Source organism: Lygodium microphyllum, chromosome 11, assembly GCF_053477565.2.
Source record: "Lygodium microphyllum isolate KBCC chromosome 11, Lygodium_microphyllum_v1.1.10, whole genome shotgun sequence".
Taxonomy (NCBI): Eukaryota; Viridiplantae; Streptophyta; class Polypodiopsida; order Schizaeales; family Lygodiaceae; genus Lygodium; species Lygodium microphyllum.
The window spans coordinates 37,554,387-37,568,107 of record NC_141145.1 but is presented as its reverse complement, the minus strand read 5'-3'; the positions used below and the strand labels follow the sequence as shown (position 1 = coordinate 37,568,107).

The 13,721-nt window shown below is 44.9% G+C and overlaps 1 pseudogene; it reads right to left on the bottom strand.

Moving 5' to 3' along the window:
- Positions 1–10,100: 10,100 nt before the first annotated feature.
- On the bottom strand, positions 10,101–11,297 carry LOC148028716 (inositol transporter 1 pseudogene; annotated as a pseudogene).
- Between the last annotated feature and the right edge of the window lie 2,424 nt (positions 11,298–13,721).

Here is a 13,721-nt window from a genome sequence, read left to right as displayed (position 1 = left end):
GAACATAAGGAAGGGTTTACATATTCTGGTGCAAATGTCCAGGGCATAAATGGCAAAAAAATGCGTCTTTTGGAACGGAATTAGTACAGGAGCAAAGCCCAGAAAATCGCAATCAGACTGATGATATGAAGACATTGTCATTTTGGGCGTGACTCTCTACAAACAGCTTATTGTAGCTGTGAAAGCTCGTGGTATAGGCCCTTTAAGTATTCCCTTAATCATAACCAAAATAATACCCGTATGCTTCTGATACTTGATGAATTGATTTCACGGCGTAACTCAGATTGAGAGGCTCTGCTACGCTGCATGATTAGATATGGTCTTCTCGACGATAGCCTGAAGAAATTGGATTAAGTCCCTGCTTTGTCTGTGGAGAACTGTTTGGAGCGCCGCCTGCAGACTTTCGACCACATGGACTTTGGCTGCAATCATCACATACAAAGCCTCCCATTTTGAATTGATTAGGGGTATTTCAAGTACAGTTCAGTGATAGAATCAAGTGCTTGTTTATGTGAAAACAGCATAGTCCAATCTACATGTGAATCATATGGGGTTTGTTATAAAAATGCGTTCGGGGATGACCTACAAAGGCTAATTATCAGTATCGACACCCTGTGATGCCCTCTCTTAAATAGTATCTGCTATTAAAAGCAGTGGCAATTCGGCGAGGTGATGCCGGCTGTTAGGGTTCTTTGCAAGCAGCATGTGAGCTTTCATCTTGATGATCGAGGCCCAGGCAACAGAGAATCGAGTCAATGAAGTACCAAAAAGAGCATGGGCTGTGCGATTCCTCCCCAAAACAGCCTGCTTTTTTCCTTTCTTTTTCCCTCCAAAAGTGGTTTAAAACCCAAAAATAGGTTTCCCCTCTTCATCCTTGAATAACCTCTTACACCTTTAGCTTTGGCGATAGTCTTCAGTTCTACCAGTTTGCTCTTTGAGAGGTCCAAATGGGGATCAGTGCATGGTTTTAGATCTGAAGATTCAGCACCATATTCATGACTCAACAACTTCTTGCTGTCTGATTTAGGACTTGTTTCTTTCTCTTCTTCCCATGCATTGCCACTTCTCTTTACGGTATCTTTCATTTCTTTCTGTGGGCTAACCTTCAAGGATCCTTTCACTACTTTTTATGCAGCACCATCCACCTTTGAGCCTTGTTTTTTTAGGGTATCTTTGGAGTCATCAATTGTCCTATTAACAGACAGCTTTGTGATGGGTATTCTATGCACAAACTATGACTTCGGCCTTGAAGATTGGATGGCAAAGTACTCCCTCGGTGCTTCACTAGCGCTTTGCTCGCTTCAGAACTTTTGAGAGACTTCCTTCAACTCTATGTCATGGGAACTTTTGAACTAAGATGATCGCTTCCACAAACCTTCCTTTGATTCCATAATTCCTTGCACTTTTCTTAGAGATCGTCATTGAAATTATCAGCTTGATAATGTCCTTTGGCATCAGTTTTTCATATTTTTCTATCACACACACATCATGCATCCAAAAAAAATCATACATATACACTAAGGGAATATATACATTGGATGCGGATTATCGAAATGCATCACACAAACAATGAATCACACGCAGAAAATAACACAAATGCACAACAAAAGAAATGGAGGTGTATACGACTCGGATGCGCAGCAGCACGACAACGTGGGATGAATTAAAAGCTCATTGCAATGCTAATGTGGTAGCAATAGAGATGATGTAAGAAAGTATAAGTAATGGTGTGATTTGATTGTATTGCTATTTCATTTGAGACTATGGATGATTGTAGAGCTATCTTGTTGCCTTTCTAGACTATCTTAATTGATTGAGCTTTAGCCTCAACCTGACATTGCAATTTTATTTTGGTGATAAAATTATAATTTTTTAAATGCTTAAATAATTACTCATATGTTGTACTAAGTTTTAAATATTCTATCATCATATCATGTCAATATTAGATTTTTGTAAATTAATGGACATGAAAAACCAATAAGATGGCTTATATTGTTGTAGTTTTTTTTTCTCAAACACTATTCTATTAGCTAGAAAATGCAAATTTTAGAATACATCACTACAAGGATTTGAGCTAGTAGCAACGCCGATTAGCGACGGCGGATAGTGGCGTCACTATTGGCATCGCTAATAGCGTCGCTATTTGCGTCGCAAATGCGACGCAAATAGCGACGCTCCACAGGGAAAAAAAGCGGCCGAAACTGAGCGCGGTTTTCATTTCACGTTTGCAGCTTGTGAGTTTTGAGAGCGAGAGCGAGGGAGAGAGTGACCGTCGTGAGAGAAGGAGAGGAAGAATACTTGCCGCCGCCGCTGCCGCCACCGCTGTTGTTGTTTGCGAAGGAGAGGAGGAGCCTTCATCGCAAAGAGGAGCTGCCCCACGCTCACCATATTTCATCGGTGAGTCTCCCTCTCTCTTTCTTTTGCTTGTTTAAGGTTTAAATCACTTTCTCTTTTGCTTGTTTAGGAGAGGAAATGACAGAGAAAGAGAGGGAGAGGGAGAGGGAGAGGGAGAGAGAGAAAGAGAAAGAGAGGGAGAGGGAGGGGGAGGAAATGAGAAAGGGAGAGAAAGAGAAAGAGAGGGAGAGGGAGGGAGAGGGAGAGTGCATTCTCTTTCTCCCTCTCCCTTTTGCTTGTTTAATGTTTAAATCACTTTCTTTTTTGCTTGTTTAGGAGAGAAAATGAGAGAGTAAGAGAGAAAGAGAGGGAGAGGGAGAGGGAGAGGGAGAGAGAGGGAGAAAAAGAGAAAGAGAAAGAGAAAGAGAAAGAGAGGAAGAGGGAGAGGGAGGGGGAGGAAATGAGAGAGGGAGAGAAAGAGAAAGAGAGGGAGAGGGAGGGAGAGTGCATTCTCTCTCTCCCTCTCCCTTTTGCTTGTTTAATGTTTAAATCACTTTATTTTTTGCTTGTTTAGGAGAGGAAATGAGAGAGAAAGAGAGGGAGAGAAAGAGAGGGAGAGGGAGAGGGAGGGGAAGGAAATGAGAGAGGGAGAGAAAGAGAAAGAGAGGGAGAGGGAGAGGGAGGGAGAGTGCATTCTCTCTCTCACTCTCCCTCTTGCTTGTTTAATGTTTGAATCACTTTCTTTTTTGCTTGTTTAGGAGAGGAAATGAGAGAGAAAGAGAGAAAGAGAGGGAGAGGGAGAGAGAGGGAGAGAAAGAGAGGGAGAGGGAGGGGAAGGAAATGAGAGAGGGAGAGAAAGAGAAAGAGAGGGAGAGGGAGAGGGAGAGGGAGGGAGAGTGCATTCTCTCTCTCTCTCTCCCTTTTGCTTTTGGAGAGTGTTAAGATATATTGTGAGAGGGAGAGGAAATACGAGAGAAAGAGAAAGAGAGGGAGGGAGAGGGAGAGAAAGAGAAAGATAACATATATTGGAATGATAGCATATCCATGATTATGGTAATGGTATCCACTTTACTTTTTGTATGGGTACCATTACATCGACTCCTTAAGGGGGCTAAAAATTAGTCATACCGTTTATAAAGTCTAATTAGGAGATTTAAGATGCACGATAATAGACTTATCGATAATGGTATGCAATGTGCTTTGCCATGGGCCACGTACATTGGTGACTCCTTAAGATGGCTTAAAATTAGTCATGTCCTTCATAATGTCCAAGTAGGGGATCTAATTGTGATATGCATAATTCATTGTTTTTGTATTAACTTTATAGGCATAACAAATTAGAAATCATGCCAACTAGTCAACGGAAGGACTAAAACAAAATGATACCCTAGCTAATGGTCATTACGGTACTTCATCAAAATGAACCCAAAAGTATTGTTATAGAAGAGGAATCCCTTAAATTGAGTATAGGATATTTTCTCTCAGGTCTTATGACTATGAGTAGAATTGATTGAAATAAATTTTATTCCTATAGTTGATAAATTTCATAAATGGCATTAATCTTAATACGCGATCCTAGGACAAAAAAACCACATTTCTAAGATGCTTTTTGTTGAGATTGATTTATTATTAGACTAAGAGATCCTCAATGATGCTCATAAATGGATTACTTATACTCAAAGCCCTCTAGTGCAGTTTTTTACAATAACGAATAATTATCTACCGGGACAAACAAATCCTTGAGCATGATACAAGGCCGAGATATAACATCAATAAATCTCTCAACTACTATGTACAATGCAAGATTTATGGTCAACTTGCAACTTGACATACATCTCCATAAAGCTATCCATTTAAGCCTCATTTGCTGTAATGTAGATAAGATGGAAAACGAAGAAGGTCTTATTGCTCAAGATCGCGAGACGTATCTTAATCGACGTGTCCCATGTCCTTGCTCTCAATGCAAGTTGGCAATTAGACGAAAACGCCGATTGTCTATAGAACACGTACGACGATTTGGCGAGTTTCAATCTGAGATCATTGATCAAGCGATTGCAGATTTTCAGTAAACGGTAATTTGAAGTTAATATTAATCATGCATTGTACTCACAAGCTAATTGAAAACCATACACAATAAGATTGGGTCTTGTTGGCAAATTTTCTATCTAGGGGGATGATGTCTCGATCCAAGGGGGAGTGCACCCTTTGCGACCAATTAGAAGAGTTTGTGGATGTGCGATGGATGGATTGCAGAAGCCAATCCACCACTCGCAAGGCCCATCTATACTTGCACTCTTAAGTGTGCAAGCAAAATATAGTTAGAGCGATATGAGTGTGACCGAGTTATTCAGTTACCTTGCACATAGGCTTCATTGATTTTTTTTTTAAACAGTATTATTGCAAACATTTGTGCTTTTTCAAGGTGTTTTATGATTTTTTTCAGGTTATTGAAATATCATATATTACCACCTGCAAATACCATGCTTGAGTCTCGTGATGATGCACGACATGTTTTACGGAAGCTTGGTATGGACTACAATAACATCCATGCATATATCAACGACTGCATACTGTTTCGAGATGAATATGAGACTATGGAGACATGTCCAAAGTGTGGTGCTCACAGGTATCGACAGGATTTGCAAGGGCAAACCATTCCTCAAAAAGTTCTCAGACACTTTCCGCTCATCCCCCGCATAAACCACATGTTTCGCACTTCTGGCATGGCAAGCTTGACAACGTGGCATGTGTAGAATAGGTCCATTGATGGAGTTCAACGAATATCAGCGGATTCACGCGCATGGAGCCACATTGACTCTACCTTCCCAGGCTTTGCGTGAGAGCCAAGGAATCTTCGGCTCGGTCTCGCCATGGATGGTGTAAACCCATTCGGTCTGCGCTCGACTTCTTACAGTATGTGGCCTATAGTGCTTATCAACTACAACATCCCTCCATGGCTTTCTACGAAGAAAGGACATCTCATCCTTAGCTTGCTCATCCCGGGCCGCTACAAAGTAAAAAATATGGATGTGTATCTTCGTCCATTAGTCGATGAGCTTAAGATTTTGTGGGAGGAGGGGGTCACTGTGCAAGATATGAGCAGGCACGATGGCCGACGGTCAGCCAATATTCGAGCCATTCTCATGTGGACGATGCATGACTTTCCGGGATTGGGAGAGTGCTTAGGTGAGCAGACCTCCGTTCTCGCTGGTAATATCTATATTTTATTTCATTCAATGAAGTATTCACTAGGTCGTGGCTCGCCTTACAGGTCTGGTTACCTCAGGTTATCATGCATATCCTTTGTGTGGGCCACAGTTAGACTCCTGAAGGTCACGAACCATGAAGAAGATGGTATATCAAGGACACGCCGCTTTCTTGCCGGAGGATCATGAACTGAGGGAAGGTTTTCTTGGACGACCTCCAACACGTATGAATGCTGCAAGCTGGTACGAGCTGAAAATGGTAAAATCGGAATCACATCCAAATGGAATGCGACGGTTCTCAGTTTTCTACGAGTTGCCATATTGGACCCACTTACAGGTCAACCACTTGTTGGATCCCATGCATATTTTCAAGAATGTGGGCAGCTTGCTATGGGACCACATCACAGAAAAGAGAGACACTATAGGGTCACGAATGGATTTGAAGGAGGTAGGTAAGATGGAGGCGCTTTGGCCGCAGTCGAGTGCTGAAGGGGGAGTGCAGCTTCCTCGCGCTCCTTGGGTTTTGTCCACCAAAGAAGAGTGCATTGTGAAGCAAGTAATCAAGTCTATCCGCACTCCGACGGGTATGATGCGTTCTCTCAGGTCCGCATTTTCTAAAGATGACCAATTGTCGGGGCTAAAATCCCATGATTGGCATAAGATATGTCAGGTTTGTGAATAGAATGGATTGTAATTAGCGTGGGCATTTTGCAATTTGAAAAGTGGCCATTATTCATAATGCTTTTTCATTTGTGGCAGTTTGTCCTATCGATCGCGATCACAGGATGCCTTACTCCAGAAATTCGCGGGGCCATTTAGAAGTTGTCGACTTTGGTGCAATGGATCTCACAGAAAGAGATTAAGACGTCTTCTATTGAATCCGCGAGGCAGGGAGCAGTGGAGACGGTCTGTCTCTTTGAGAAATACCTGCCCACTAGCATGCTTACGATACAAGTTCACCTTCTTGTGCATCTTGTGGACGAAGTGGAGATTGCTGAACCTGTCCATACGCAATGGATGTTCTTCTAGGAGTGCTTCATGAAAACCCTAAAAGGCTTTGTGCGACAACGAGCTCGTCCAAAAGGTAGCATGGCGGAAGGTTGGTTGGTGTCAGAGGCGTTAGTGCATATCTCACAATGTCTACCAATGGTGGAACCAGACAATGAAATGCTATGGACGCTGAAGGACGATGATAGACTGACTGGAGATATGGTGGTTGGAAATGGGGTAGAAAAAAGAATGGATGCCTCAATGGAAGAGAAGGTGAATCGCTTTTGTATATTGCACCATGCCTCTATGGAGACGTGGCTCGCCAAGTATCAGATTGCAAGGCAAGATCGAGAGGAAGTGCGAGCTGAATTCCGACGTAGTACGCGTCATTGACCGATTCAATATCCCGAAGGCATGGAGGAGATGCCGCGGTTTATGTCAACAAGATGGTTGCATGGAGCCTTGACCGCAGCATCCAACGAAGGGACAGAGGTCTCAATGGAGGAGTGGGAGTTCTCGAGGGGATGTAGTCCAAAGGTTATGCGGGATTTAGAATATGTCGTATCTAAATTTTATATGCGACATCTAATTTGAGTGTTTCAATGTACAGTACAAAATATATAGTGCAGCGTAGTCGTGCGGACGACATTTTCCCGTGGAGTGTATTGACAAAATGCGCTCCACAATGGACTGTGGTGTCATGGCAAGGTTTGAGCAAGAGAGCCGGCGACGAGCAACGGATCCGAACACGGTTGTGGATGAGATGGAGTATTTTGGAAACTTGCAAAGTATTATTACGGTGGATTACCGTAGCTTCTCCATGATACTATTCGATGTGCAATGGTTCAAAGTGGTACTTGGAGGAGCTGGAGCAACAGTTCGACGGGGTCCATCTGGATTTCTCGAAATAGATTCCGAAAAAAAATGGATGGATTTGCGTGACACCTTTGTGTTGCCGGACCATTGTGAACAGGTGCATAGAGTCATTTGCTTGCTAATTGTAATACGACATGGTTTATGTCACAATGGTTTGAACTCACTTTGTACATATTTGTGAACAGGTAATCTTCTATCCAAACCCTCGACAATCTCGATGGTAGTATGTTATACATTCAACTCCTCGAAGTGCGAGAGTATATGATCAAAGCAATGTTTCGGGCATAGATGAAGATAATATGCAAATAGAGGGGTCGATATTACAAGGAGTGGAGGCCACCGCAAGCTTGGAGCCCGCATCGGCTAACAATGATGGAAATACAGGAGTCCAAGAATTTTTTGAGTACGAGACGACTCATTCTTTTGTGGTGACATGTCTATCGACCTTCCAGTGTATGCAGAGTTGTGTCAAGAGATTAACATGGGACCATAGGATACTTCATTCTTAGAGAATTATATTACTCAATTCGTTGTTTAGATCTTTCATAAAGGTACATAAGATATGCATTTTAAGAGGGATTTTTTAAAAATGATTTATATTACTGTGCTTTGTATAGTTTAAATTGATTATTCTAACACCATTTTTTATCTGTGCAGGTGATATTTTCAGGATGAGTCGAGGGATGAGCGATGAGGAGTTTCAAGACATGATGGCACGCATGTCTCCAGACCAGCTCGCGAGATTCAGAGAGATGGCAGACCAGGAGCTGTCTCATTTTTCGTCAGGGCGCTCTGCTAGATCTGCTTCAGCGCGATCAGATGCTTCAGCTTTGAGCAGACGATCTCGACGCTCACGACTTGGGCCAGAGAGAGGGACTGCATCGGGATCAGGGGGATGCTACTGTGGAGACACGGATGTGGTGTCTTCGTCTCGTCGTTCAGCTGGAGCTGCGTCACCTCTAGGATTTGTCACACCTGTGGGGACGTCTACCCCAGTTACTCCGGCTTTTGCGCAGCCGTCAGCAGGTGGCACCTCCTTTGGTGGCACCCCTTTGAGTGCCACTCCGAGAGAGGTTACCCCCGTCGGTACACCGGATATAGAGGGGTCTCCTGGATATGCCCGGGAGCATGGACAGAGATGAGAGAGGACCCATCTTAGGCAGACTCCTAGGGGTTATGGATACCTGGTTGATAGTAGGTTAGGAGCCATCATCATGAATGATGAGGGGAGGAGGGTGATGGCTCATATGAGAGAGTTGTGTCAACAAGTTTTTCGGTACAACGTCCTGGATCATTGAAAGAACATACCAGAGGGGAGCAAGGACCACATAGTAGCATCCTTGCACGAGGAGTTTCCGATGCCAGCCGCAATAGATAGATTCTCTATGGGCTGGATGATGGATTACATGCGTGCATATATGTCACATAGACGATCCGACGTACGCAAGGCAATCAAGAGTGGGGCTGCAAAGCTCGAGTGGTTAGATGCAGACGACTGGCGCCGACTGAGGAAGGAGGCTACAGATTCGCGAGGACGTTGGAGTCAGCAGCGGGAGGCAGCGAGGGCACGACTCGAGGCCGAAGTAGTCCATCATCTTGGGAGTGGCGGCCACATGACATATTTGGAGGACTTTGTAAGTTTTTCTTTTGTTTTGCTTGTTTGTTTTTTTGAAATATTCTTTGTACTGACAATCATGTTTCTAACAGTTAGCATTTTGTTTTCTTTGCAGCACTCCATTACAAATCGCGATCCGCAAGGCCTTGAGACTCGATATGCAGAGAGGCACGGTCTCAATGCATTGATCGACCGATTGTATAGACGTGGCAGCCCTATAAGTCACTCATCTTTCTTGTCCGTAGTTACCATGAGATATTTGAATGCATTATTGTATGGTGGATTGATGTGTTGTTTCTTTTTCTGCAGAATCCGTTCGATGCTCCTTTGCGACGGGACGAGCTTTCGGGGGACGAGGATTTGTAGCTCGCCCTTCGATCCTTGGAGCTCACACACCTTTAGTTTTTAGTCGCCTGATCTATGTAGACATTTTCTATGTATTAGTGATATCCTTTCATGATTGTACCAATCGCATTTTATGCGATTATGTATTTATTTCATGTATCAGTTTTATGATTTTAGTATACATTCTTTTTGTTTGCAAGCGCTTTGTATGCAGTAGTGCAAAAACTATTTTGTATGGCTCTCATACAGTACACAGTGCTATATGTGATAGGGCAGCAAGCCCTGTCACAATTTTTTTTTTTCCCTATTACCGTCGCTATTTGCGTCGCAAATGTACTGCTCGCGTCGCTATTGGCGTCACTATATATGTCACAAATTTACTGGTTGCGTCGCTATATGCGTCGCATATAGCGACGCCAATAGCGACGTTTCTATGGCGTCGTCAATAACGACACTTTTTGCAATGACGGGGGCAAATTTTATTGTTTGTATTTTCGTCGCTTTAAACGTCGGTATAAGGTCTATATCTTGTAGTGCATGTCTATCAATGTTAAAATTTTGAAAAAGCCCTTCCACAAAAAAGGCACTTGTTGAGTAGCCCTTCAATGAAAACAACCTAGGGGACTTTAAAAAATAAACACTTGTATAAACCTCCTCCTCTATGTACTGGTAGTTGAAAACTACCACTTCATGTGATAATATAGGACCTTGAGCCAACAAACGAATGAAGCTCATCATGGGGATGGCGTATTAATGTCAACTGCCAGCGAGGTATCCTCAAGTACAGCTTCGGCAGTACTGACGTTGATTATGCGAGCTCTTCGCTTCCACATCTGCTGGACCTGCTCGAAGGAGAGGCCCTTCGTTTCGGGCACGAACAAGTATATGAAGACGAGGGCGATCACGGACACGCCACAGAAGAGGAGGAAGGTGAAGGAAGTGGTGAGGGCGCGGGTGAGGGACAGGAAGCTCTGCGAGACGAGGAGGTTGGCCAGCCAGTTGGCGGAGGTGGCGATGCCCGAGCAAAGGCCGCGGTAGCGCATGGGATAGATCTCCGCGTTCACCGCCCAGGGTACCGGCCCCAGGCCGGGCGAGAAGGCTGCCACGTACAGCACCAGACCGACCAGCACCAGCCAGCCGCGAGAGACGTGGAAGGCGGCGGCCAGCAACGCCAGCGAGGCTATCACCCCCACGAGGCTCCTCATGGCCAGCGGCCGCCTTCCGAGGCGCTCGATGTAGAACATCCCGGCGATCGTTCCGAGCGTGTTGACGCCCGCGATCATGAGCGAGAGGAGGATGGCGGTTGTGTTGGAGGCATAGCCGGCCATCTGGACGATGGTGGGTATGTAGTAGAGGACGGTATTGAAGCCGGCGAGCTGCCGGAAGACCTGAAGGCCGACGCCGGCGGCCATAGCGAGCCGTATCTCTTTGCAGGCGAGGACGTTCAGGATGGCGAATCGAGAGTAGCGGGAGGACGGAGTGGTTAATAATTCCTTCTCCTCTTGTACCGAGCGGCCGAGCTCCTCCACCTCAGCAGCTAGCTTCTGCTCGTGACCTGGGTAAATGCGGGCGAGGACATCCACAGCCTCATGCGTCTTGCCGCGGCGGAAGAGCCAGCGCGGGGATTCAGGCAGGAAGAGCATGAGAGAGAGCTGCAGGAGGGCCGGGAGGGCCGCCACGCCCAGCATCCAGCGCCACGTGCCCCGCACGCGGGCGAAGCCCAGGCCGACGGCGAAGGAGAGCACCTGGCCGGCCGTGATGTAGAGCGTGCTGGTGGTGACTAGCGCCCCCCGGTACGCCGCCGGGGACGTCTCCGCGATGTAGATGGGGGCCGTGACGGAGGCCAGGCCGAAGCCCAGGCCGGCCAGGGCGCGGCCGGAGACCAGCGTGGCCGCCCCGCGTGCAAGGCTGGACATGGTCGCGCCCGCTATGAAAAGGAGGTCGGCGACCAGGATGGCCGGCCGGCGCCCCAGGCGGTCGTTGAGGGGTCCGCCCAGGGCGGCGCCTACGGCAGCCCCCGCCACCGCCATGCTCACCACCGTCTCCTGCAGCAGCGTGCTCGCACTCACGGCTGCTATGTCGCGTCTTATGAAGAGCAGGGCACCCCCTATCACCCCCGTGTCGTAGCCGAAGAGCAGGCCTCCCAACCCCGCCGTCGAGCTCAGCAGCAGCACATACTTGTTGTTTCTCCATAGTAATCCTCCGCCCGCCGCCAACCCCAATCGAACCTCCTTCCTGCCCCCTCCTCCTCCTGATACTCCTGTTCCTGCGGCTCCTCCTTGATCATGATCATCCTCCACCATTTCACTTCCCTTTCGCCTGAATGGGCAGCCGCTGGCTGTTCTTCTAATTATATAGCGCAAGAGAGTATCTCCCCCTCTTTTCTCTCTCACACTAGCTGTCTCTCTCACCCCAAATTAACAGGGGGGTTCTTCTTTTCTTCTGTTCTTTGCTTTGCTTAGCCTAGTGTTTATATGTCGTTGGCCACTTGGACTGTGTTGCTATGCCGATGGAATATTTTGTACAGACTCGGACTGTCTTCGTGGGTACAACCTATGCCGATGTGCGCTAAACGCCAATAGGAAAGAGTTTACTCGGGAAAAGATTCCCCATTATCTTCGCGCATCCCCTTCGTTACATTAAGACGCGCTTGCCGCCGTCGGTGTGATCAGGAAACCAATCTTCACGACAACGCACTAACAATACCGTACGTGCTTAAAAAAACCCACAGGACGTTTACGTTGTACAAGCTTTCAAAGTGTTCAATGAATAAGAGCTTTTCTCATTTAAATTTTACACCCTTCAAGTTAACAACGGAAGTTGGTATTTCATGGGCAAATTCCTAAGTTTTTGAGATTAAGAACAACAATACGAGTATGCATTAGAGATGTAGGTAATTCCATCATCCAAAAAGGGTATGCCGAAGGTTTGAAGAATGGTAACATAGGGCTTCCTAATTTTCACTAGGGATCTAGCATAGATCATGAAAGCATGGGTAGCACCTTTGGCACCTCTACATGCATTAGGGTAGCCATTGTGCAAGCATTAGAAGACTTGGAAAAAAAAAACTTAAACACTCACCAAAATAAGTTGGACCTAGTGGAACGATACATTTTTTAAATGTTAGAAAATCATCTTATGAGCAATTCAAGTGCACAAGGAGTAGTGGACCTCAAGCCGATGGTGCAAGCAAAGAAAATGTTACTTGAGTGAAAGTGTGCAATCTATTAGTCAAAACAAGGCAAAGTAGGCTTTAAAAGATAGGGACCTATACATGATATGAAATGCAAATTAAAGTTTTCATATGACATGAAATGAAAAATAGAGCATGAAGATGCATGGATTTTGGTAAAAAAGGAGAGAAGAGGGCACCTTCTACAGTCCATCGATTTGATTGAGATATTATTTTGTTTGAGATATGATGAAAATATGCTAATTTCTATCATTTTCTCTCCTCGCATTCCTTCTCTCTCCTCCATTTATATTTCTCCCATAATGATAGCTTCTACGATTCATTTTTGCCATGTGTGAGAGATGGGAGGATTGACTCCTGAGAGAGGCCTTGAAAACTAAGGTACTAGAGCAGAATTGATTGGAAGAGGAGCATGTTAGCAATTTGAGCAAAGCATGAGTAGTGGTTGCTCTTCCCTACAACATCTCAGGATATCTCAAAATGGTAATTATTTTGAGTAAGTGAGTCACTTTAATACATGGTTTGATAAAAGCATGAAATGAATTGTTTTCATGGAGTTTTTCTAATTTCCTTTCCAATATACACAACTAAAGGAAAAGGAAGCAATATTATCTACGATTTGTTTTTGCTCCACTACTTGAACTTAGCACACACTTGGAGGTTTATCATTATGTACTACACTCCACTTACTCCTGTGCACTACTCTAAGGATATGTATAACCCCTTCTTTTTGAAAAACTTCCATGCCATAGGAGAAAGAAGTACCTAATGCACCATCTCTATCACTACACATGCAACTAGGTTTTGCTATGCATATCCACAATTGGCCTCATAACATTGTGCCATCAAGCACCTAATGCACCATCTATATGTATGGCATGGCATGATGCTCGCTCTGAGTATACTCAACAAAATCTAGTTGCACATACACATGAGAGATTACCATCATTGAGCACACATGACCTTTTGGTACAACACAATTGGGAAGCTCTATCATAGTAAGAGGGACTTCATAATATTCAATTGATCATTATGAGTGCATGTGAGAGGGTCAGCAAAGTATGGTTTCTTCCTTCAATGAGAGGGTGAGGTACATAAAGATAAAGGATATATATTAAAATAAAGAACCCTATGCATGCATGTGCATGAAACACTAGCACTA